The sequence below is a fragment of the Mirounga leonina genome, unplaced genomic scaffold (genome assembly GCF_011800145.1).
Source record: "Mirounga leonina isolate KUSES-001 unplaced genomic scaffold, KU_Mleo_1.0 Mir_165, whole genome shotgun sequence".
In the NCBI taxonomy this organism is placed as follows: domain Eukaryota; kingdom Metazoa; phylum Chordata; class Mammalia; order Carnivora; family Phocidae; genus Mirounga; species Mirounga leonina.
Window position 1 is genome coordinate 45,851,129 of NW_023270415.1, and position 25,348 is coordinate 45,876,476.

Here is a 25,348-nt window from a genome sequence, read left to right on the forward strand (position 1 = left end):
TATGGCAACCCCGAGCTGAGAGCCCGCGCCTGGGCTCCGCCTCTGCAGCCGGCTTCCCTGCTCCGATACTTGGGAGCTCTGCCACACTCAGGCACCCCCGGTCTTTCTGTGACCCCGAGGGTCCTGAGACCACACTGTCCCGGAGGGTTCCACCCCCCGCTTAGCCACCAGAGTGACGTCCCTCGTCGGAGCAGACTTTTAAAAGTTCCGATTTTGTGCTCCGCGGCTCTATCACTTGCCAGAAGCGGCTGACGGAGGCCCCTCTCCCGCCGTCTATCCTCCCAAATATCGCCTCGGATTCACTTCTCCGCACGTCCTACCTTCCAGAAAGTGGTCGCTTTTCTGTTGAGAGAGTTGTTGCTCTTCTTTTCTTCGATCTCCTGTTGAATTTGTAGGTGTTCAGAATGGTTTGATCCCTATCCAGCTGAATTCCTGAGAGGAGACGAAATCCAGGTCTCCTACTCCTCTGCCATCTTGCTCCGCCCCCCGTCTTTCAGGCTTTTAAGGTGACCACATTAATAATCTTAGAAGTGGATTGGGGAAAATAGGTGTTGGTGGTCAGAGGGTACCAGGTTCTAGTTATCAGATGAATAAGTTCTGTAGATCTCGTGTACAGCATGGTGAACTATGGTTAACAATATTGTATACTTGACAGTTGCTAGGAGAGTAGATCTTAAATGTTCTCACCACACACAAAAATAATGATGACTATATGAGGTGATAGATTTGGTAACTAACCTTATTGTGATAATCATTTCACAATATATATGTGTATCAAATTATCATATTGTACACCTTAAACTTATACTGTGTTTTATGTCAATTATATCTTAAGAAAGCTGGAAAAAATATTTTTATATTAGAAATTAGATATGAATTATGCAGACATCCTAACATTCTCAAGCTAAATTCCTCTAAGCAGTGTTTTATGGGAAAGAATTGATTTAAACAGATTAAAGAAATATTTTAAGAATAAAATATAAGCGTGGGTTTATTCCTGGGGTCTCTTTTCTGTTCCATTGATCTATGTGTCTGTTTTTGTGCCAGTACCATACTGTTTTGATTACTATAGCTTTGTAGTGTATCTTGAAATATGGGATTGTAATATTTCCAGCTTTGTTCTTTCTCAAGATTGCTTTGGCTATTTGGGGTCTCTTGTGGTTCCATACAAATTTTAAGATTATTTGTTCTAGTTCTGTGAAAAATACTTTTGGTATTTTGATAAGGGTTGCATTGAATCTCTAGGTTGCTTTGGGTAGTATTTTAACAATACAGATTCTTTCAATCCATGAGCATGGTATATCTTTCCATGTGTTTGTGTTGTCTTTGGTTTTTTTCATCAGAGTACAGGTCTTTCAGCTCCTTGAGTAAGTTTATCCCTAGGTATTTTATTCTTTTGATGCAATTGTAAATGGGATTGTTTTCTTAATTTCTCTTTCTGTTACTTTGTTACTAGTGTATAGAAACACAATGGATTTCTTTATATTAATTTTGTGCCCTGCAACTTTCCTGAATTCATTTATTAATTCTAGTAGTTTTTGTTGTGTGTGTGTGTGGTGTGTTTTTTTTTTTTTTTGGTGGAGTCTTTAGGGTTTTCTATATATAGTATCATGTCATCTGCAAATAATGACAGTTTTAATTCTCTCTAATAGTGTTGTATGGTGACATATGGTAGCTACACTTGTGGAAATAGCATAATACAGAGAGTTGTTGAGTCACTAAGTTGTACATCTGAAATTAATGTAACATTGTATGACAAGTATAAGTCAATAAAAATTTTTTTAATTAAAAAAATCAATGAGATGTACCTTTACTTATAAAGCCTCTTATTGCTGCAAATATACATGACTTTTGCAATAAGCTGAATGAATTAGTTATATAAAAATCTACAGATTAACTTTCTTTATAAAATATGATAAACATCAAATAAATTTTATATAGATAGTATATTAGCTGGTTGAAATCTGATTTTTGTCAGTGTTTTATTTGTGATGTAGTTTTTGGCAGAAATGATATTACTGGGAAGACTTTCAAAGTGCAAATTTATGTGTCTTAAAATTCTTAAGAATCAGTATTATCAAAGATGATGATGATGATAGCAATAGATCATATGCATTAATGGCTTACCATATATGCCAGGTACTATCCTGTGTTACTACATGCATTATCTCATTTAGTTCTCCAATAGCTATGTTGGCTAGATATAGATAGTACTAAGAATAAATAAACAAAAGTCCCCACAACTCTGGGTCTGGTAACTGCTGGCATATATTTATTTACCTTAAAACAGCCTTTTCACTCTAAGTAATCTTATAAGCAGTCTTCTTTTTAAGAGTAGGAATTATTTTGTGGTAGGTATTTTGCCTTTTATTTTTAAATCAGTTCTTTAGCATAATCTGACTTTAGTTTCTATTTTAACACTAGTAAAATGAACTGGAAAGATTCCTAGCCTCTCTATAAACTTAAAAAATATTATTTTTCTTTCCAGAAATAATATTATCATAGAATGTATATGATTTAATTTTTCCATAAAATTGGAGGAGAGATAACATGTAATTTTAGGAGTCCATATCTGAGGACTCAAAGTGGTAAAGATGGTCATGATGATGACAGTCATTCTTTGTATACTTATTATTAGCTAAGTATAATAAGTACTATATGAGCATTATATCCATTCTCTGTATAACCCCATAAAGTATAGGCACTGTTTTTATTCCCATTTTTCAAAGGGGAAACTGACTTATTTATTAGTTAGTTAGTTAGTTATTTTCCCAAGACTATATAATTGGTAAGTGATGAAACCAGGATTCCAACCTTTACTTTCCTCCAGTGTAAAATGGGAGAGTTAGGGCAATGGAGTAGCAGTAAATGAAATTAAAGCCTCTTTCAGTTCTAGAATTCAATGATTATTTTTGGAAAATTATTATTCTGATTCATTCTAAAAGTCCAACTTTTCAGTTTTTTATTGTTCATGTTTTTTATTGATACTAACATGTTATATAATATGTAACATATATATATACATATATGTGTAAGTGGGTGTTTTCTAAACATGGTAATCACCAAAGGTGCTCACGAAAACTGTTTAAGAATCTCTAGAAATTCTGATTCAGTACATTTAGAGAGTGTCACAGGAATCAGTAATTTAATGTGTCCCAGGTGATTCTTATTCTGAAACTGCTGTGATATTTTACCTTATTTTATCTAAAAGCTAAGTTGGACTTTTATACTCTGTTTTGGGGAGAGGAAGAGTTAATATGCTGCACTTGGATGCTGAGATCCACCCGCCTATGGACATTTACTTTATTCAACAAATGTTTATTGTACATTTACAGTGCCAGATAATAAAGGAGTGTACTAGTAAGTTGGAGAATTTCTTAAATAGCAGGTTAGTGAATAATAGGTGTGTGGAGAAAAAAAAAAGATAAGCAGAGAGAAGGAAGTAATCAGTTTTGCCTGTAGAGGTGGAGCACTTTGAAAGCTAAGTAGGTATTTCCCCAGCAGAAAATGTGGGAAGGGGTATTACAAGAAGGGAGTACACTGTGAACAAGAAAGTGTAAGAATGCCAGATATGGCTGGACAACTTTGAGCAATCTGGTAGATGGGACAGGAGAGATAGGCTGGGGGAAAAGTGGCCTTCAGAGTAGAAAGGGCTATTAATATAATTAATATAACACTAAAAAGGTTGGACTTCATTCTTAGGGGAGTGTGATGGAAGGGATGGAAAGCTTCATAAGAATGATTGTTTTTTAAAGTTCACTCTGCCCAGGTATAAAGGGGAGTTTTTGAGACACATACAGCAGTATCTATTATTCGTTTTTTGTTTGAGGAGTGGTGACAAACAAGAAGCCATAGTTGAAAATCTCATAATGATGGAGTATCAAAGGTATCCCTCGGTAGTAGAGAAAAATTAGCCACAGACGGAACATAGCTCTACTTCCATCCAAAAACCAAAGCTTAAAAGCAAGAACTAAAGAATCAAAGTGTTCTGAAGTAATTTTACTGCATCTCAGAACAAATATTTAAAGGAGTGTTTGAAGAAATACAGATATTTAGAGTACCGAAATCCCTTGCTGTGAAGTTAAATTCATAATGTCCAGCATCCATTAAAAAATATGAGGTGTGAGAAGAAGCAAGAAAATATAACCCATAATAAAGAGAAAAATTAGTCAATACAAACAGACCCCAAAATGACAAAGATGATAGAATTAGATGAGGACTTTAAAACAGTTATTATAACTTATGTCATCTATACAAGATGGCAGAGGAAAGCATGAACATACTGAAGAAAACCATGAAAGATATTTTAAAAATTGAACCTCTTGAGATGAAAAGTACAATATCTGAGATTAAAAAGTGAACTGAGGAGGGGTGCCTGGGTGGCTCAGTTGGTTAAGCAACTGCCTTCAGCTCAGGTCATGATCCTGGAGTCCCAGGATCGAGTCTCACATTGGGCTCCCTGCTCAGCAGAGAGTCTGCTTCTCCCTCCGACCCTCCCCCCTCTCATGCTCTCTCTCTCTCATTCTCTCTCTCAAATAAACAAACAAATAAATAAAATCTTTTAAAAAAATAAATAAAAAGTGAACTGAGGAGCACCTGTGTGGCTCAGTCAATTAAGTGTCTGCCTTAGGTTCAGTTCATGATCCCAGGGTCCTGGGATCCAGCCCTGCATAGGGCTCCCTGCTCAGTGGGGAGTCTGCTTCTTCCTCTCCCTCTGCTGCTCCCCCCTGGTCATGTGCTCTTTCTCTCTCTCTCAAATAAATAAAATCTTAAAAAAGGAAAGCTAAAGTGAATAGAATTTACAGCTGATTAGACACTATAGAATAAAATACTAGTAATCTTTAAGACATAGCACTAAAAACTATCCAAAATAAAATACAAAAAAGACTGGGAGAAAAAGCAGTAGAGCATTAATAAGCTGTGAAAAACTTCAGCCTAGAGATACGTAATTGTGATACCTAAGGAGAGGAGAGAGAGGCAGAGAAAGAAAAAATTTTAAGGAAATAATGGCTGAACATTTTCTAGATTTTATAAAAACTATAAACCTGGAAGATCCAAAAAGTTCATGAATCTTAAGCATCAGAAATATGAAGAAAACTGTACTGTCATCAAATTGTTTAAAATCACTATGGCAGGTCAGTCAGAGAAAGACAAAATACTGTATGATTTCACTCATATGTGGAATTTAAGAAACAAAACAGATGAACATAGGGGAAAGGAGAAAAAAGAGAGAGAGAGAGAGGTAAACCATAAGAGACTCTTAACTGCAGAGAAGAAACTGAGGGTTGCTGGAGGGGAGGTGGGTGGGGGTATGGGCTAAGTGGGTGAAGGGCATTAAAGAGGGCACTTGTGATGAGCACTGGGTGCTATACGTAAGTGATGAGTCACAAAATTCTACACCTGGAACCAGTATTACACTATATGTTAACTAACTAGAATTTAAATAAGAACTTGAAAAAAAAAAAAACTACTATGATAAAGAAACAATCTTTGCAGTAGCCAGAGGGGGAAAAAGTCGTAAAAATCATAATGCCAACAGACTTGTTGGAAATGCAAACCAAAAGACAGTGGAATCACATCTTTGAAGTACAGGAAAACAAAACACGTCAACCTAGAATTCTATCTCCAGATAAAATATCTTTTAAAAACCCGAGTCAAAATTGTGATTTGTCTCAGAAATACAAAAGCTGAAATAATTCATCACCAGGAGACGTACACAACAAGGAATGTCAAGGGGACTTCTTTAGACAAATGGAAAATGATACCAGGCAGATATCTGCCTCTACACAAAAAAATGAAATCATTGGAGATGATAATTATGTGAGTAACTGTAAAAGACTTTTTTCTGTCACTTCTTAAAATTGAAGTATGATTGACATACAACATTATGTTAGTTTCAGGTGTACAACATAATGATTCGACAAATATATGACAAAATGCTCACCATGAAAGTTACCATCTGTCACCAAAGAAAGTTCTTACAGCGTTACTGTTCCTTATGCTATACTTTTAATCCTTACGACTTAGTTATTTTATAACTTGAATTTTATACCTTTTCATCCCCTTCACCCATTTCACTCATCCTCACACCCCTCTCTCCTCTGACAAGGACCAGTTTGTTCTCTGTATTTACGAGTCTATTTCTGTTTTGTTTATTTGTTTTATTCTTTAGGATTCCACATATAAGTGAAATTATACGGTATTTCTTTTTCTGTCTGACTTATCTCACTTCTAGATCCATCCATGTTATCACAAATGCAAGATTTCATTTTCTATGGCTGAGTAATATTTCATTGTGTTATATATACCACATCTTCTTTATCCATTCATCTATCAATGGACATTTAAGTTTGCTTTCCTATCTTGGCTATTGTAAATAATGCTGCAATAAATACAGTGGTGTTGTATATATCTTTTCAAATTAGTGTTTCTATTTTCATCCAGGAAATACTCCAGAAGTGGAATTACTGGTCTCATGGTATTTCTGTCTTTAACTTTCTGAGGAACCCCCATACTGTTTTCCACAGGGGCTACACCAATTTACATTCCCACCAACAGTGCATGAGGGTTCCCTTTTCTCCACATCCTTGCCAACACTTGTTATTTCTTCTCTTTTTACTAGCCATTCTGACTGTGTGAGGTGATAATCTCACTGTGATTATGATTTGCATTTCCCTAGTGATTAGTGATTCAAGTGTCTCCTGGCCATCTGTATGCTTTGGAAAAAATGTGTATTCAGTTCCTCTACCCATTACATAACTGGATTGTTTGTAGGATTTTTACTGTTGAGTTGAATGAGTTGTTTTTTTTTTATTTTTTGGGTATTAACCCCTTATCAGATATATGATTTGCAATGTCTTCTCCCAATCAGGAGGTTGCCTTTTTGGTTTATTGATGATTTCCTTCACAGTGCAAAAGCTATTTAGTTTGGTATAGTGCCAACTGCTTGCTTTTGCTTATGTTTCTCCTGTCTGAGAATGTCAGGTATGACTATGTTTTCTTTTAGGAGTCTCATGGTTTCAGGTCTTATATTTAATCCATTTTGGCTTTATTTTTGTGTATGGTATAAGAAAGTGGTCCCGTTTCATTCTCTTGCATGTAGCTGTCCTGTTTTTCTAACACCATTAAATAAAGGGACTATCTTTTCCCCATTGTATTTTCTTGCCTTCATTGTCATAGATCAATTGACTGTATAAGTATGGGTTTGTTTCTGGGCTCTCTATTCTGTTCCATTGATCTACTTGTCTAATTTTGTTCTTGTTCCATATTGTTTTGATTACTATAGATTTGTAGTATAGTTTGAAACCTGGGATTGTAATACCTTCAGTTTTGTCCTTTCTCAAGATTACTTTGACTACTTAGGGTCTTTTGTGGTTCCACACAAATTTTAGGATTATTTGTTCTAGTTCTGTGAAAAGTGCCATTGATATTTTGATAAAGATTGCATTGAATCTCTATAGATTGTTTTAAGTATTGTGGACATTTTAATAGTATTAATTTTCTACTCCATGGACATAATATATTTCCATTTATTTGCATTGTCTTCAATTTCTTTCATTCATTTCTTATAATTTTCAGAGTACAGGTCTTTCACCTCCTTGGTTAAATTTATCCTTAGGTATTTCATTCTTTTTAATTCAATTGTAAATGGTATTATTTACTTAATTTCTCTTTCTGCTACCTTGTTTTTAGTGTATAGAAATCGGGTGGGTGGAAGGGGGAATGGGTTAGCCTGGTGATGGGTGTTAAAGAGGGCACGTACTGCATGGAGCACTGGGTGTTATATGCAAGCAATGAATCATGGAACACTACATCAAAAACTAATGATGTAATGTATGGTGATTAACATAACATAATAAAAAAAAAAATCACTGCAGTCTTATCTGATCCATTTATACAAGGAACAAACAGGCTTCAAAGAACAGTTTAGCATGTGTGTGCTTCTTAGGAGAGAATAGGAAGAGGGTGACGAGCCCCCAAATTCCAGAAGTATGAAAATTTCCTGCCTAACGTGGCTGCCACCTTGGCCTTTGTGTCTCATTCCTTTCACTGCTGTTGCCTTTATAGAAAAAAAATGCTCATTTGGGCAGTGTTTAAACATGCAGCGGATTGTACTTCTTTCTGGGAAAGTGTGGATATGGGTAAGATGTCTCCTTTGTCAAAATCTGGCCAAATGAAATGTCCTTTTCTCTGTAATTCCTCAGTTATGTTACACCCATTATCTTGCCTTATTAAAATGGAAAGAACTTAAAAAAAAATGCAACCAATTTCCATATATTAATTATGTATCCTGCAACTTTACTGATTTCATTTATTAGTTCTAATAGTTTTTTGTTGGAGTGTTTAGGGTTTTTTTAATATATAGTATCACATTTGCAAATCGTGCAGTTTTACTTCTTCCACATTGGATACCTTACAATATGGATGCCTTTTATTTTATTCTATTTTATTTTTAGATTTTTATTTAAATTCAAGTTAGTTAACATATAGTGTGTTATTAGTTTCAGGGGTAGAATTTAGTGATTCATCAGTTGCATATAACATCCAGTGCAGTTATTCCTTTTTTTTTTTTTTTTTTTTGTCTAATTGCTGTGGCTAGGATCTCCAGTACTATGTGACAGTAGCAGGACTTCCGGTACTAAGTTACAGAAGTAGACATCCTTGTCTTCCTGATCTTAAAGGAAGACCTTTCAGCTTTTTACCATTGAGTATATTTTTAGCTGTGGGATTTTTCATATCTGGCCTTAATTATGTTGAGATATGTTCCTTCTAAACCCACATTGTTGAAAGTTTTTATCATGAACCAATGTTGAATTTTGTCAAATGCTTTTTCTACATCTAATGAGATGATTATATGATTTTTATCCTTCATTATCTTCATGCAGTGTATCACTTAATTGGTTTGCAGATATTGAACCATCCTTGAATCCCTGGAATAAATTCCACTTGATCCTGGTAGATGATCCTTTTAATGTATTGTTGAATTTGGTTTGCTAATATTTTGTTGAGGATTTTTGCATCTATGTTCATCAGGGATATTGGCCTATAATTTTCTCTCTTTTTTTGTAGTTTTTTCTTTTTTTTTTTTTTCTTTTTTTTTGGTCTGGTTTTGGTATCAGGGTAGTGCTGACCTCATAATGATTTTGGAAGGATTCATTCATCTTCAATTTTTTGGAATAGTTTGAGAAGGCTAGGTATTAGCTCTTCTTTAAATGTTTGGTAGAATTTACCTGTGAAGCCTTGTGGTCCTGGACTTTTGTTTGTCGGGAGTTTTTCATTTACCAGTTTTATGACATAACTAGTAATCAATTTGTTTAGATTTTCTGTTTCTTCCCGATTCAGTCTTAAAAGATTGTATGTTTCAAGGAATGTATCCATTTCTTCTAGATTGTCCAATTTTTGGCATATAATTTTTTAGAGTGGTCTCTTATAATCCTTTGTAGTTCTGTGGTGTTGGTTGTAACTTCTTTTCATTTCTGATTTTATTTATTTGAGTTTTCTCTCCTTTTTTCTTGATGAGTCTGGCTAAAGTTTTATCATTTTTGTTTATCTTTTCAAAGAACCACCGATTACTTTCACTGATCTTTTCTATTGTCTTTTTGGTTTCTATGTCATTTATTTCTGCTATGATCTTTATTATTTCCTTCCTTCTATTCACTTTGTTCTTCTTTTTCTAGCTTCTTTAGGTGTAAGGTTAGATTGTGTATTTGAGATTTTTCTTGTTTCTTCAGGTGACTGTGAACTTCCCTCTTGGAAACTGCTTTTGCTGCATCCCAAAGATTTTGAACTATCATATTTCCATTTTCATTTGTCTCTGGGTTGTTTTTAAATTTCCTCTTTGATTTCATCTTTGACCTTTTGGTGGTTTAGTAGCATGCTGTTTAGCCTCCACTTGTTTGTTTCTTCCACTTTTTTTTTCTAGGAATTGATTTCTAGTTGCATACCATTGTGGTCAGAAAAGATGCTTGATATAATTTCAGTCTTCTTAAATTTATTGAGACTTGTGTTGTGGCCTAACATGTGATCTTTCCTGGAAATGCTCTAGTGCACTGGAAAAGAATGTATGTATTCTGATGTGTTTTTTTTTTGGTTTTGTTTTGTTTTTGTTTTTGTTTTTTTTAGAGAATGGGGGGCAGAGGGAGAGGGAGAGAGAGAATCTTAACCAGGTTTCACATCCTGAGATCATGACCTGAATCAAACTCAAGAGTCATACACTTAACTGACTGAGCCACCCAAGCACCCCTATCCTGATGTTTTTAGATGGAATGTTCTGTATATATCTGTTAAGTTCATCTGATCTAGTTTGTTGTTCAAAGCCACTATTTCCTAATTGATGTTCTATTTGGATAATCTATCCATTGATGTAAAGTCAGTGTCAAAGTCCCTTACTATTATTGTATTGCTGTCTATTCCTCCCTTTACTTTCCCCTCACTTTAGAAATCTCTTTCAATGACAACTGACTGTTTGAAGCTAAAATAAGAATAATGTAATAGGGGGTTTATAACATACATGGAAGTGATAATACATTACATTTTGTACAGTACATTACACAGTTGTTACATTTTGTACAACATACAAAAGCTTACAGAGGAGGAATCAAAGTGTACTGTTGTAAGGTTCTCAGACTATAAGCAAAGTAGTATAATATTACTTTAATATTACTTATTATGGGGGCGCCTGGGTGGCTCAGTCGTTAAGCGTCTGCCTTCGGCTCAGGTCATGATTCCAGGGTCCTGGGATTGAGCCCTGCATCGGGCTCCCTGCTCGGCCGGGAGCCTGCTTCTCCCTCTCCCACTCCCCCTGCTTGTGTTCCCCTCTCTCGCAGTGTCTCTCTCTGTCAAATAAATAAAATCTTTAAAAATATATATATATATTACTTATTATAATAATTTTTTAAATAATTTCAACAGATACAAAAAGCAATGGAGGACTCATAAGATTTAACAATTCAAATGGGCAAATAAATTTGGAGTTAAAATGGTTTCTTTCCTGTATTTCAAAGATAATTCCTCATATATTTGTTTGATCTACTTTAAGATTAAAAACGAAGGATGATGGTATGAGATACCAACAAATAACTTTGCTCTGAAATAGTAAAACCTAGATTTTTTTATTCATACATATTTGCTTTGGATAGAGTTGGGTATAACTCTTACAAGAAAGAAGAGTACAACATGAGCCTGTACTTAGACATCCATCACATTGAAAGATTTATAAGCAACTTTTCTACCCTCATTTCTAGGCTTTGTTGTTTTAAGAAGGCCAAGTGAATAAATAGTGCCAGCCCCAGCTCAGGCAAAATTGTTAAGCAGAAGAAATGTGTTGTGCATTCCCTCTCTTCTCCCACTTTTGTTGGCTACCAACTTTATATCCAGCCCCTGGCAGCTGATCCATGGTCTCTGATCTATTGCATTGTGTTATTTTCTGATACCCCATTTCTCCAAAAAAGTAGGCATCTCAGTAAGCTGCACTTTGCTTGCTAATGTAATAAATATTACCTTTAATATTAATATTAAATTCTCGCTGTGATATTTTGGCAATTACTTTAGCATTATTTCTTATTTAATAGTGACTGATTTAAAAAAAAAAACTCATACCAATGTGCAGTAGCAAACACACTGTATTTCCTTAATCATTCCTTATATGTGTATTTCATAAATATCCAACCCTTTGCTATGTGGAGCAATCCCAGGGATTTTCAGGTTTGGAAATTACATCCTAGAAAGGCAACAAGGGTAATTGGACAGAGCTAGTATTAGAACCTGGGTCTGCTGATTTCCAGTTTAATTAAATTCTTGAGAGTAGAAGGGAAAGTGTTGGTATCAGGTGACAAAGTGGTAGTCTGTGTGGGGGGTACTGCTGGCAAGAACTCACCCAGGCTTTTAGCCTGACAAGAATTCATTTCTTTATAATCTTTGATAGAAATATAAGGACTGTTCTTAAGGGAAGGCCTGGGAGTTCTATGCATGAACAGCCTCAGGGTACTGCTGTTGCTGTTGCTAACCCCAACCCTGGAATGAAGTTCCACAGAATACCGACTAACTGCAGCCTCCCCAACTCTGTGGGCCCTTCATACAGCCCTGTGAATATAATCCTTAACTGTGTTCTCTTTTAGCTGTTTAATTCTTTTTTTAGTTATTGATTTTGGGTTTTTTTTTTTTAAGATTTTATTTATTTATTTGACAGAGAGAGACACCGCGAGAGAGGGAACACAAGCAGGGGGAGTGGGAGAGGGAGAAGCAGGCTTCCCGCTGAGCAGGGAGCCCCATATGGGGCTCGATTCCAGGACCCTGGGATCATGACCTGAGCTGAAGGCAGACACTTAACCACTGAGTCACCCAGTCACCCCATTAATTTTGTTTTTAAAGTATCATTCCTTTGGCTAGTTTTCCCAATCAGCTATGATGTCTGTGGCTACAAATAACAGAAAACCCAAAAATATTATACAGTAAGGAAATTTATTGGCTTTCATACCTTGTACTCCAGACCTAGGGCATACTTGAGGGTCACCTCAGTCTCGTATAGTTTCCTTTCTTTTGACATCCTCTGCTACACTCCTCTTGGCTTCATCCTTAGACTGCTGTCCTCGTAGTCACACTGTAGCTTTAATAGTTCCTAGCTTTGTGTCTGTACTTCCTGTCATCCAGTTGTTTCCCAAAGCTCTCTAGGGGTGAGGAAGCTTTTCCCCAGAAGCCCTGAGGAAACTTCTTCCCATGAATTATTAGACCAAATTGGGTCACATGGCCATTCCTGAACCAAGCCCTCTGATTTAGGGAGTTCCCTCTCTGAATAGCTTGGGCCTATATTCTGAACCAAGCACAGGAAAGGGACTTGTTACACCCCGAATTATGGTGGTGGAATTAACTTTCCCTGAGACACAGGACGGGGTTGGGGGTCGGGGGGTGAAAAATTAGATTTCTCTTAGAATAGGGGAAATTAAAATAGGATGATGGACAGGTAACCAATAATGTCTGCTTCAGTTGTTTGGTTTTCTTTTTTCCCCTTTTGGTTTTTAGGGTTAGTATGGAATATCAAAGACTATGAGTTTGGGCTTAAGTCTAGCTTTCAGAGAGCTGCTATGGCACTTAGCCAGGTTCCTTAACTCTGTAAGCCTCAGCTTCCCTATAGGAATTTTGTACGGATTAAAAATAATGTAGGTAAAGGACTTACCACATAAGAACTCAATAAAGGTATAGTTATTAAAATTTTTGTTGATTCTTAAAATTATAAATAATCAGTTTATAAAAGTGCCTTTATTTCCCTGCTGAGACCCATTCCATCCCTAGATGGTTACTAAAACAAATGACCAACAAAAAAATGTTGTTTAGAGAATCTAGGTTATAGGTATACAGATGCTTACTATAAAATTATTTCATCTTTTTGCATGTTTGAATATTTTTATGATGATGTGTTGAGAATAATGAATTTACAAGAATGACAGTGTTGCAATAAAAAACATCAAGGATGACTCAGAAATACCAATCCAAAATTCCTCTTCCCAAGACAGCAAAGTGTAATCAAAATGACAATTCAGGTTAATTTCAGGAATGATACTGTCCCCTTATGTCTCAAGCATTTCATTTCTTTATAAGGAAATATTGGGTTGGAAATTCTGGGTTTCCTGCCTTGAAATTGCTTGGCATTCATTAACAGATTTTGTATGAGCAGCCCATGACACAAAGGGATAATGAAGTATATATGAGATCTCACTACAAGAGCTCTGGAGTTAGCCTTTCAGAAATAGGTTGGAGAATAGAAGGAGAATCAGGAAAATGACTTTTATTGACTATCTATAATGTATGTTCCAGGGGTTCTGTGGTTACAAGGATGACTATAATATCTTCCTGACTTTGAAAGAGCTCACACCTTGTCAGAATACACCCCCATCAGTAACTAAATGAAGAAATGCCCTACTAAAGTTGTGTCTGAGAACATAGTGCAGAAGGAATTACTACAGGATCCTTATCACAGACTCCTTCAGTTAGGGAAAAGTTGTTAAAGTTTGAGATTATTTACCACAATTTTGTTTGTTTAAGAACACAGGAATCTGTTCTGTTGCTAACTCACTAAGATTCATAAAAAACCTTCATCTCCCAAAACTGGGCACCTACCCTCTTTTGTCAGCAAAATTCCCAGCCTCTCTGCATATGATCATATGGTTGAGTAAGATTACTTGCTTACTCTCTCTTTTCCATAAATAAGAATGAAAGACCATCAAGGGCAGGCCAAAGTTCTTACAAAATAAATTGACAATAGTCAGGGCCAAGACCTTGACATTAACCCCACTCTTTCCTCTCCTGTCATATATCATTGTTCTCATCTCTCACAGGTCATATCTTAAGAGTTAGCTTTGTTCTGACTTGGAATCAGTCCAGTTGACTCTTCAGTAATGTGTAACATGGCCCACTTTTCGTTGCTGTTTCTGTTTTATCAGGCTGCCTGCTGTTACTTTACCAGGGCTTTTTTGTCCTTTCATTTTAGTGTGGATGTTTGGTTGCAGATTTTGTTGTTAAGGAATCAGTCCTACATAAGATAAATCATTAAGGTAACTATTATCTAAGCAACTCTTAGAAGGGCATAGGGTGAGGGCGCCTGGGTGGCTCAGTTGGTTAAGCGACTGCCTTCGGCTCAGGTCATGATCCTGGAGTCCCGGGATCAAGTCCCGCATCGGGCTCCCTGCTCGGCAGGGAGTCTGCTTCTCCCTCTGACCCTCCTCCCTCTCATGCTCTCTGTATCTCATTCTCTCTGTCTCAAATAAATAAATAAAATCTTTAAAAAAATAATAAAAAATAATAATAAAAAAAAAGAAGGGCATAGGGTGAAAAGGGTAAAGAAACCCCCAGAAAGTTGCTCAGAAGTCTTTCACCAGTTTGTTAAGAGATTATTCCAAGAACTTCCATCTACATTCATTCCTTTTTTGTAAGATGGTGGGATGCATGAATGAATAAATGAATGAGCAAAAACAATAGAAAAGTCAGGTGTAAAATGTTTTGCAAGCCATAGACAATAATATTAATAGCTTCTAACATTGGTATAATTCTTTACAATGCATGGAACTTTTTCACTTACAGAATTTAATTTAATTTCACACCATCCTTACAAAGTAGGTGTATTATTTATGTTGTCATCAGTGAGATCCAAAGATGTTAAGATCTCATCACAGATAAGTGGAAGAGCCAAAGTTTGACCTATAGATCCTCAGATTCCAATTCCAGAGCCATTTCATCTTGCCCAAATTGTTCTTGAACCTAGGAGACAAGAAGCTATAAACACATTTGGTTTTAGTAAGTGAAATCAAGCAGGAACTTCTCTTCATTTCTAATTGGTAGACTAGAATTTCCAGCTACTGCAGTGAGAGATATGTTGGTTCTAATGAATAAAAGATATGTAAGGTTTCCAGTACAACTCTAGCTCGAATGCCTAAAAATGTGAAAGGCCATAGACTTATTTTTAATCTGCAAATAAATGTCTGATGAGGAGAATGACCTGGGATGGTAATGTGAGGATTATGGCATTTCACTGTATGAGGTTAACATGTTCAAAATGGAACCCCTGATCTTTCTCTTCCTTCAGACCTACTCCACCCATAGTCTTTTTTCATATCAGTCATTGACAACTCCCATTTTTCCAGTTGCTAAAGCCAAAATTTATGAAGTCATACTCACCTCTTTTTCTGTTATACATCATATCTAATGTGTCAGGAAATCCTGTTGGCTCTACCTTCAACATATACCCAGAATTCGACTTCTCACCACCTTCGCTGTTTTGCCCTGGTCCAAGCCATCATGTCTCACCTAGATTACCAAGTAGGTAGCTTCCTGACCCATCTCCTTTTTTGTATTCTATTCTCCCTGCCTCATAGTCTCAAAACCACAGCCAGGGATTCTTTTAAAACCTAAGTTAAATGATTCTATTGTTCCCTCAAAAGCTTTCTTCACTGGCTCCTGTTTCTCTCAGAGAAAACTTAAAGCCTTTACAACGATGGCTTTCCAAGCCTGTATGATCTGGCCCTCCTCTTCTGTTGCACTCTCCACTGCTTACTCTGCTCCAGCCACACTGGCCCCCTGGCTGCTTCTGGAGCATTCCTGTCACCAGGCCTCTGTGGGGACCTTTCCCAGCAGCCGCTTGCTCAGATGTCTCCTTCTTAATGAGGCCTAGCATGACTATGCTTTTGAAAATTGCTGTCCTTCCTTAGAAATCCTGGTGTCCCCTGACTGCTCTTTTCCTCATACCACCTATGATTTACCAACATACTATATGACTTATTATATTTATTACTTCTACTTTCTTAGAATATAGGCTCCACAAGAACAGGTTTTGGGGGTTTGTTTCAGTTTTTTTGTTCACTGATACATCCTCCATGCCTAAAATTACTGGGCACATAGCTGAAGCTCAATACCAATTTGTTAAATGAATAAATGATGGATGTATTTAATGAAAATCTCTAGCAAAGATTTTACAGTTGTTGAGGAGGTACTCCTATGCTGGTTCTGACAGCAGTTGACCAATATCATGCCCTATGCGATGAAAACATCAATAGAGGTGATAGAAGTGGGAGAGATTTAAAAAAAAGAAGAAAGATCAGTAGAGCTGAATGGTTAGTCCAGTTATAAAACTTCTCAGGTAAAGACTGATGGTCTTTGTTTTTCAAAGGAAAGGAGAATGTATGATGTAATTGCTATGGCTTCCGAAATATTACTTATGTGTCACTTGACATGATATCGCTTTCCCAGATTTATATGGGAAGGAGATATTTTGCATTCATTCATTCAAGTATTTTTCAACATGCCTGTTATGTACCAGGGCACTGTATAACTAATTTCAAATTAAAACGTGCGGCAAGTACACAGAATATGCTTTACTATGTCTGTATTTAATGTAGGAAAATGAAAGTTTCACTGGTTTGTTAGTTTCACTTCCAGCATTGCTTGTCTGCGTTCCCTCAGCTTTTTGAAAATCAGATACTCTCCACATGCAGAGGTAATGGTACTCACCTATCATCAGTAGGACATATACTTGGACTCGTTCTTTTGCAATAATAATGTGAATAGTCACTCGTACTTGCAAGAATGTTAGCCAGAATTAAGGATGTAAGCTATGGCTATGAACAGAATTTTTTTTTTTTTTTTTTTTATGAATCTAACTTAACTGACCCAATACTAGATGAACTAACTTACCTAAACAATCTATTATCTCATAAGATACAGAGATTGGAAAAGGTCATTAGCAGGTTATGGTTTGATCCTGTTTTTTTAACGCTCTGGACGGCTTAGTTTTTTGGGGGGTTAAAGCACCATTTCCCTTTTAATGTAGTAAGCATTTTTTCCTCTATAAAATAGCCCATTCTTTGGAACGGAAACAGCATTAGGTCTTTGTAACTTGGGTAGTTTTTAGCACTGGATTGTTTAGTTTGTAAAAATATTTGATTTAGACTGAGCTTGTGGCCTGATGATGTTTAGAAGAGTGCCAAAGTGTAACTCATAGAAGATGCCAGTAAAAACCATAGTTGGGAGAGGTGAATAATGGTTGCGTCATTTTCCTGGTAGGTGTAACCAGGCCTGAAAATCCATCACTGCCATTTTTTAAATGTGTTCCTAAGAATAAAGTCAACTGGTATTCTGTGAACTACATTAAGTATCAAAATATCTGCCAGTGCCTTGAGTCACTGTCCCACTGTCCTTACATTGTTAAGGAAGTTTTGTTTCATCATTGTGTTTTATTGCCAAACATAGCAGTAATATTTTTCCATAACTTTTAATGAGCATTTTAGTTCCAGTGAAAACCTTGAACATACCAGATTTTTTCATTGTGATTTAACTTTCATATCAAGCAAATTCTTGTTAACAAACAAGTTCTTGGGGCGCCTGGGTGGCTCAGTCATTAAGCGTCTGCCTTCGGCTCAGGTCATGATCCCAGGGTCCTGGGATCGAGCCCCTCATTGGGCTCCCTGCTCAGAGGGAAGCCTGCTTCTCCCTCTCCCACTCCTTCTGCTTGTGTTCCCTCTCTCGCTGTGTCTTTCTCTGTCAAATAAATAAATAAAATCTTCAAAACAAACAAGTTCTTGTAAAATATTTTAAAACTTCAGTTCCTAAAATATCTTCTCTTAAATAAAGTCTAAAGACCAATATAGCAGGAAAAAAATAAGCACATTTGGTTAAAATAAAATGGAGTCTTGTGAGTAACATGCAGTAATCAAGCCAACACAACAGATCAGATTTCTAGACTAATAAGATACAAATAAAAGATTTTAAGATTCAAATAAAGTACATTAAAATATATTCAGTGCTCCTTGATTAGTGGAGAGTTTTTCTAGAAATGTTGAATGTACAGTTTCCTGACCCCTATTGTGAATGAAATACCCTGCAATAATTGATAAAAGTGTATTTGTCTGCATATTTGCCTTTGGCTGTGTTAGGAAAAGCAGAGGCACTGAAGTAGATGGAATCAAAAAACCATCTCCTGCTCCTTGGAGAGTATGGGTCTAGAAAAGAATGGGAAAGGACAAATAGAATAGAAAGTGAGTTATTGGCATCTCATAGATTTGGGTCTGATTAAGTGTGGGAGGCAAGTAGCCAAAGGGAGTAGTGTGATCCCCTGTTTTTTTCTTAAGCCCTTAGACCTGTAACCTCTCTTTCAAGAGTAAGGATATTCCTTCCCTTTCAAAAGGGTGGCATTGTACTAAGGTATGCTATCTTCACTAAAGAAGAGTATGTGCACAGGTAGAGATGGAGAATAAAATCTAGGACCCTGTCCCATGGGAAAGTCAGTAACCCATGAACACAGACTGCTTCATCCACAGCAGTTCATAAGAATATTTGTCGGGGCGCCTGGGTGGCTCAGTTGGTTAAGCGACTGTCTTCGACTCAGGTCATGATCCTGGAGTCCCAGGATCGAGTCCCGCATCAGGCTCCCTGCTCAGCGGGGGGTCTGCTTCTCCCTCTGACCCTCTTCCCTCTTGTGCTGTCTCTCATTCTCTCTCTCAAAATAAATAAATAAAATCTTTAAAAAAAAAAAAGAATATTTGTCTATGACTTCAACCACAGTTTATATTTGTTTATAAAAGAATAAAAAGAACAGAGAGAGAGACACGAACAAAGACTAATTCTTTTACTTTTTTTGTTAGTTGGCGAACATTCTCAAAAACTTTTTTCCCCACCAATCTTGCTGCAAGTGTGTCTCTTCAAGGTTTGTATCATCCTTATTTCACTTTTTTACTTTATAGCTGAGGCCAGGACCACAAAGAATACTCAAAGAAAAGGGACTGGGAGGAAGCTGGATAGAGCCCACAGGAAATCTCATTTTAGGCCAGGGCTCTTGGTATGTGACCATATAACTTATCATCTGAACACGAAAATTTGAGAAACAGTATTGTACATATTAATAAATAAAACAACGGGTAGGAAAAGGACTGGCCTAGACCATCCCAGACAATGTGGTCGTAAGTGGGAAACTCCTGGGCGCCTGGGTGGCTCAGTTGGTTGAGCGACTGCCTTCTGCTCAGGTCATGATCCTGGAGTCCCGGGATTGAGTCCTGCATCTGGCTCCCTGCTCAGCAGGGAGTCTGCTTCTCCCTCTGACCCTCCCCCCCTCATGCTCTATCTCATTCTCTCTCTCAAATAAATAATTAAAATCTTAAAAAAAAAAAAGTGGGAAACTCCTACTGCCTTAGTGCCAAACTCTTCACTTTCTCTAAGGCTTCTATTAAATGTCAAGGGGAGATAGAAAAAACAATAGAGAAAATTAGCAGAATCAAAACTCAGTTCTTTAAAAAGATCAGCAAAAGTAACAAACTCTTAGCTAGACTTACCAAGAAAAAGAAGACTCAGGTTACTAAAATCTGAAATAAAAGAGGGGATATTAATACCAACTTTATGGAAATAAGAAGCACAGTGTACAAAGTTAATGCAAAATGGATCAAGACCTAGATGTAAGAGCTAAAACTATGAAACTTAGAAGAAAACATAGGTGTAAATTTTTGTGGCCTAAGGATTAGGCAATGATTTTTTAAATATATAACACAAAAAGGACAAGCAACCTAATTAGTTAATAGGACTTCATCAAAATTAAGAGAGTGTAAAGACAGCCCACATAATGGGTGAAAATATTTTCAAATCACCTATCTAGTAAGAGATTTGTATCCAGAATATATAAAGAATCCTCACATGTAAATAATAAAAAGACAAATAACCCAATTACAAAATAGACATGTCTCCAAAGAAAATATATAGATGGCCAATATGTTCATGAAGAAACTATCAGTACCATCAGCCATCAGGGAAATGCAAATCAGCACCACTGTGAGATACTGCCTTACACCCACTAGGATGGCTGTGATCATAAAGACAGATAATAGCAAATGTTGGTAAAGATGTAGAGAAATTAGAACCTTCATACCCTTGGTGAAAGTGTAAAATGTTGCAGCTGTTTTAGAAAATTGGCAGTTCCTCGAGAGATTAAACATAGAGTTATATATATATATAACCTAACAATTCCACTCCTACGTATGTAGCCAAGAGAAATGAAAACATATGTCCACCCAAAAACTTGTACCTAAATATTTATAACAGCATTATTCATAATAACAAAAAAGTGGAAGCAACCCAGTGTCCCATCAACTAATGAATGAATAAATAAAATGTAGTGTATCCATAAAATGGAATATTATTCAGCCAAGCCATAAAAAGGAACAGAATCTTGACATTTGCAATGACGTGAATGGAGCTAGAGTATCCTGCTAAATGGAGTTGATCAGTCAGAGAAAGACAAATACCATACGATATCACTCATATATGGAATTTAAGAAAAAAAAAAAAAAAACATGGAGAGGGGAAAGAGAAGAAAACCAAGAAACAGAGTCTTAACTCTAGAGAATAAACTGATGGTTACCAGAGGGGAGGTAGTCAGGGGGATGGGTTAAATAGATGATGGGGATTAAAGAGGGCACTTGAGATGAGCACCAGGTGTTGTATGGAGGTATTGAATTACTATATTGTACACCTAAAACTAATATTATACCGTATGTTAACTGGAATTTAAATAAAAATTTGGAAGAAAAAAACATGGATTTATACACTTTAAATAGATTATATAGCATGTGAATTATTATCTCAATAAAGCATATATTTAAAAATATATCAAGCATCTTTTGTGGTTCCGTACACATTTTAGGATTGTTCTAGTTGTGTGAAAAATGCTATTGATAATTTGATAGGGATTGCGTTAAATGTGTAGTTTGCTTTGGGTAGTATGGACATTTTAACAGTATTTGTTCTTCTGATCCATGAGCATGGAATGTCTTGCCACATCTTTGTGTCCTCATTGATTTCTTTCATCAGTATTTTATAGTTTTCAGAGTATGGGTCTTTCACCTCTTTGGTTAAGTATATTCCTAGGTATCGTCTTGTATTTGGTACAATTGTAAATGGGATTGATTCCTTCGTTTCTCCTTCTGCTGCTTCGTTATTGGTGTGTAGAAATGCAACAGATTTCTGTACATTGATTTTGTATCCTGCAACTTTACTGAATTAATTTATAAGTTCTGGTTTTTTTGTTGAATCTTCCAGGTTTTCTATATGTATTATCTTGTCATCTGCAAATAGTAAAACTTTTACTTCTTCCGATTTGGATGCCTTTTATTTCTTTTTGTTGTCTGATAACTGTGGCTAGGACTTCCAGTGCTATGTTAAGTAACAGTGGTGAAATTGGGCATCCCTGTCTTGTTGCTGACTACAGAGAAAAAGCTCTCAATTTTTCCCCATTTAGGATATTTCCTGTGGATTTTTCATATATGGTCTTTATTATGTTGAGGTATGTTCCCTCCAAACCTACTTTGTTGAGGGTTTTTTTCATGAATGGATGTTGTACTTTGTCAGAGGCTTTTTCTGCACCTATTGAGGGGATCATAGGATTCTTATACTTTCTTTTAACAATGTGTATCACATTGATTGATTTGCAAATATTGAACCACCCTTGCAACCTAGAAATAAATTCTACTGATTGTGAATTTGTATGGAACCACAAAAGACCCCAAATAGCCAAAGCAGCCTTGAAAAAGAAAAGCAAAGCTGGAGGCATCACAATTCTGGACTTCAAGCTATATTACAAAGCTGTAGTGATCAGAGCAGTATGGTACTGACACAAAAGTAGACACATAGATCAATGGAACAGAATGGAAAACCCAGAAATGAACCCACAACTATATGTTCAATTAATCTTTGACAAAACAGGAAAGAATATCCAATGTGAAAAAGATAGTCTCCAACAAATAGTGTTGGGAAAACTGGACAGCAACATGCAGAATGAAACTGGACTGCTTTCTTACACCATACACAATGATAAATTCCAAATGGATGAAAGACCTAAATGTGAGACAGGAAACCATAAAAATCGTAGAAGAGAACACAAGCAGTAACTTCTTTGACATCAGCCGTTATCAACTTCTTTCTAGATAGATATGTCTCCTGAGGGAAGGGAAACAAAAGCAAAAATAAACTATCGGGACTTCATCAAAGTAAAAAGCTTCTGCACAGCAAAGGAAACAGTCAACAAAACTAAAAGGCAACTACAGAATGGGAGAAGATATTTGCAAATGACATATCTAATAAAGGGTTAGTACCCAAAATATATAAAGAAGTTACACAACTCAACACCCAAAAAATGAATACCCCAATTAAAAAATGAGCAGAAGACACAAATAGACATTTTCCCAAAGAAAGACATCCAGATGGCTAACAGACACATGAAAAGATGCTCAACATCACTCATCATCAGGGAAATGCAAATCAAAACTATAGTGAGCTATCTCCTCACACCTGTGAAGCTAAAATCAACAACACAAGAAACAACAGATGTTGGTGAGGATATAGGGAAAGGGGAACCTTCTTGCACTGTTGGTGGAAAAGCAAGCTGGTGCAGCCACTCTGGAAAATAGTATGGAAGTTCCTCAAAAAGTTAAAAATAGAACTACCCTATGATCCAACAATTACACAAAAATATTAATTCATAGGGATACATGCACACCAATGCTTATAGCAGCATTATCTATAATAGCCAAATTATGAAAACAGCCCAGATGTCCATCAACAGATGAATGGATAAAGAAGAGTGGCATATATATATATATATATACAATGGAATATTAGCCATAAAACGGAATGAAATCTTGCCATTTGCAATGACATGGATGGAGCTAGAGAGTATAATGCTAAGTGAAATAAGTCAGTCAGAAAAAGACAAATCACATATGATTTCACTCATATGTGGAATTTAAGAAACAAAACAAATGAGCAAAGGGAAAAAGAGAGAGAGAGCAAACAGACTCTTAACTATAGAGAACAAACTGGGGGTTACCAGAATGGGGAGGAGGTGGGGAGATGGGTAAAATAGGTGATGGGGATTAAGGAGTGCACTTGGTGTGATGAGTACTGGGTGTTGTATGGAAGGGTTGAATCACTGTATTGTACGCCTGAAACTAATATTACACTGTATGTTAACTAACTGGAATTTAAATAAAAACTCTTTAAAAATTATATCAAGGGGTGGTTGACCAGTAGCAGATTTGAGTTTTGTGGCCCTCAAATCCACATGCATATCACACTCACGATAAAACTTGGGCAACTTGGCTTTTATCTGTTCTCACCCACTACCCCATCACCCCATAGACTTTCTTTGAAGAAAGAGTACTGTTGCTAAAAAGTAGTTTGAAAATCTCTGGAAACAATGAGCTCCAGAACCTCTTCCAGCTCTAAGAAGCATGATTCAGATACATCGAACTGAGAATTTGAATTTGGCCTAGATTACCCTATTTTAACTCCATGTCGACAAAAGGAAAGCTGTGAACAAAGACAGTTTTTTCCCACATAGCTGCACACAGGTGTGAGTTAGTGGAAACAGTAGAACTCAGCCAGGTCTTCAGTTCCCTAGTGCAGTGCTCTATCTCCAAGCTCTGCTTCCTGTTCTTGAATACAGTGATTTGCCAAAATAGACACACCTGGTCTCAGCACCTTGCAAATGGATTTTTCTTTCAGCATTTCAAAATACATTCATGTATTGATGAAGGCTTTCTCTGGGAAGCCATCTGTCTGAAATCTGCAGTAATAAAAGCCTTGCTAGTCCCTTAGGTACTCATAATGGTATCTGTTGCTTCATTCCTCTACTCTTTTCTGCTACTTTTTTCTTAATTTTTTTTCATTCATTCATTCATTTACAAAGCATGTATTTGTGGAGTATCTGCTATGTGTCCAACACTAGATATATAATAGTGAACTAAAGTAACTAGTCCCTGCAATTATGGATCTTGCCATCTAGTAGGGAGACATAGTAACGAAAACAACAAGGTTTAAAAATTTCAAATTGTGGTAAGGGCTATGAAAGAAATAAGATTCTGAAATAGAGAGTATGTAGATTATGATTTTAAAATGAGCTCTGGAGTCATATTCCCAATGTTCAAATCCCAGCTACACCATTTAATAAACATTTGTGTTATTTTTGTGTGATTTGAGCAAGTTACTTATCTGGGCCTCAGTTTGTTTATCTTAAAATGGGGATAATAATAGTACCCACTTTACAGAGCTGAGGATTAAATGAGTTGATACAGAATAGTGCCTAACATATTCTAAGTGCACATAGAAAAATACCAGGCACATTCTAAGCATGAAATAAGTGTTATCGGTGCATTGGTATTGCTTTATAGAATATCAGGGAATCAACTAGTTAGGTTATCAGTATTGCCAACTTAATCACCATCATCGCTGTCATCCAATATATTTATCTCACCTCATTCATATACATGCTTTGTGCACAGGATCTACAAAAATGGACATAGCGTGTTTCTGGACCCAAGAATCCTACAATCTAGTTAAGAGAGCAAAAGGCTTAAAAGAAAATAGCAATAGAAGGTAGCATATGCTAAGTACCAGATAAATGATAAAGATGGTATGCCCTACAGGATTATAGGAGAGAGAGGAGTTATTGTGGACTCATAAAGGGAAGGTGTCATAGAGGAAATGCCCACTACACCATATATTATTTAATTTCACATCCCCATGTTGGTCATTTGGCCAATTACTTTTTTTTTTATGAACTTTTTTTTTAATTGAAATAGAGTTGACACATAATGTTACATTACCTTCAGGTGAAAAATGTATGAACTTTTTTTAAAATTTTATTATGTTATGTTAGTCACCATACAATACATCATTAGTTTCTGATGTAGTCATCCACCATTCATTGTTTTCACATAACACCCAGTGCTCCATGCAGTACGTGCCCTCCTTAATACCCATCACAGGGCTAACCCATCCCCCCAGCCCCCTCCCCTCTAGAACCCTCAGATTGTTTCTCAGAGTC

The 25,348-nt window shown here is 36.3% G+C and overlaps 1 protein-coding gene and 1 long non-coding RNA gene across 3 annotated transcripts in view; both read left to right on the forward strand.

Moving 5' to 3' along the window:
* Positions 1–19,391, forward strand: part of LOC118015066 — a 43,391-nt gene extending 24,000 nt beyond the window's left edge. Inside the window, exon 2 of the long non-coding RNA XR_004680512.1 lies at positions 19,125–19,391. This is a non-coding gene — a long non-coding RNA (uncharacterized LOC118015066). The remainder of the gene's footprint in view (positions 1–19,124) is intronic.
* VPS13B (vacuolar protein sorting 13 homolog B) overlaps positions 1–25,348 on the forward strand; it is a 767,339-nt gene that overhangs the window by 520,103 nt on the left and 221,888 nt on the right. The gene's annotated exons all lie outside the window — the stretch shown is intronic.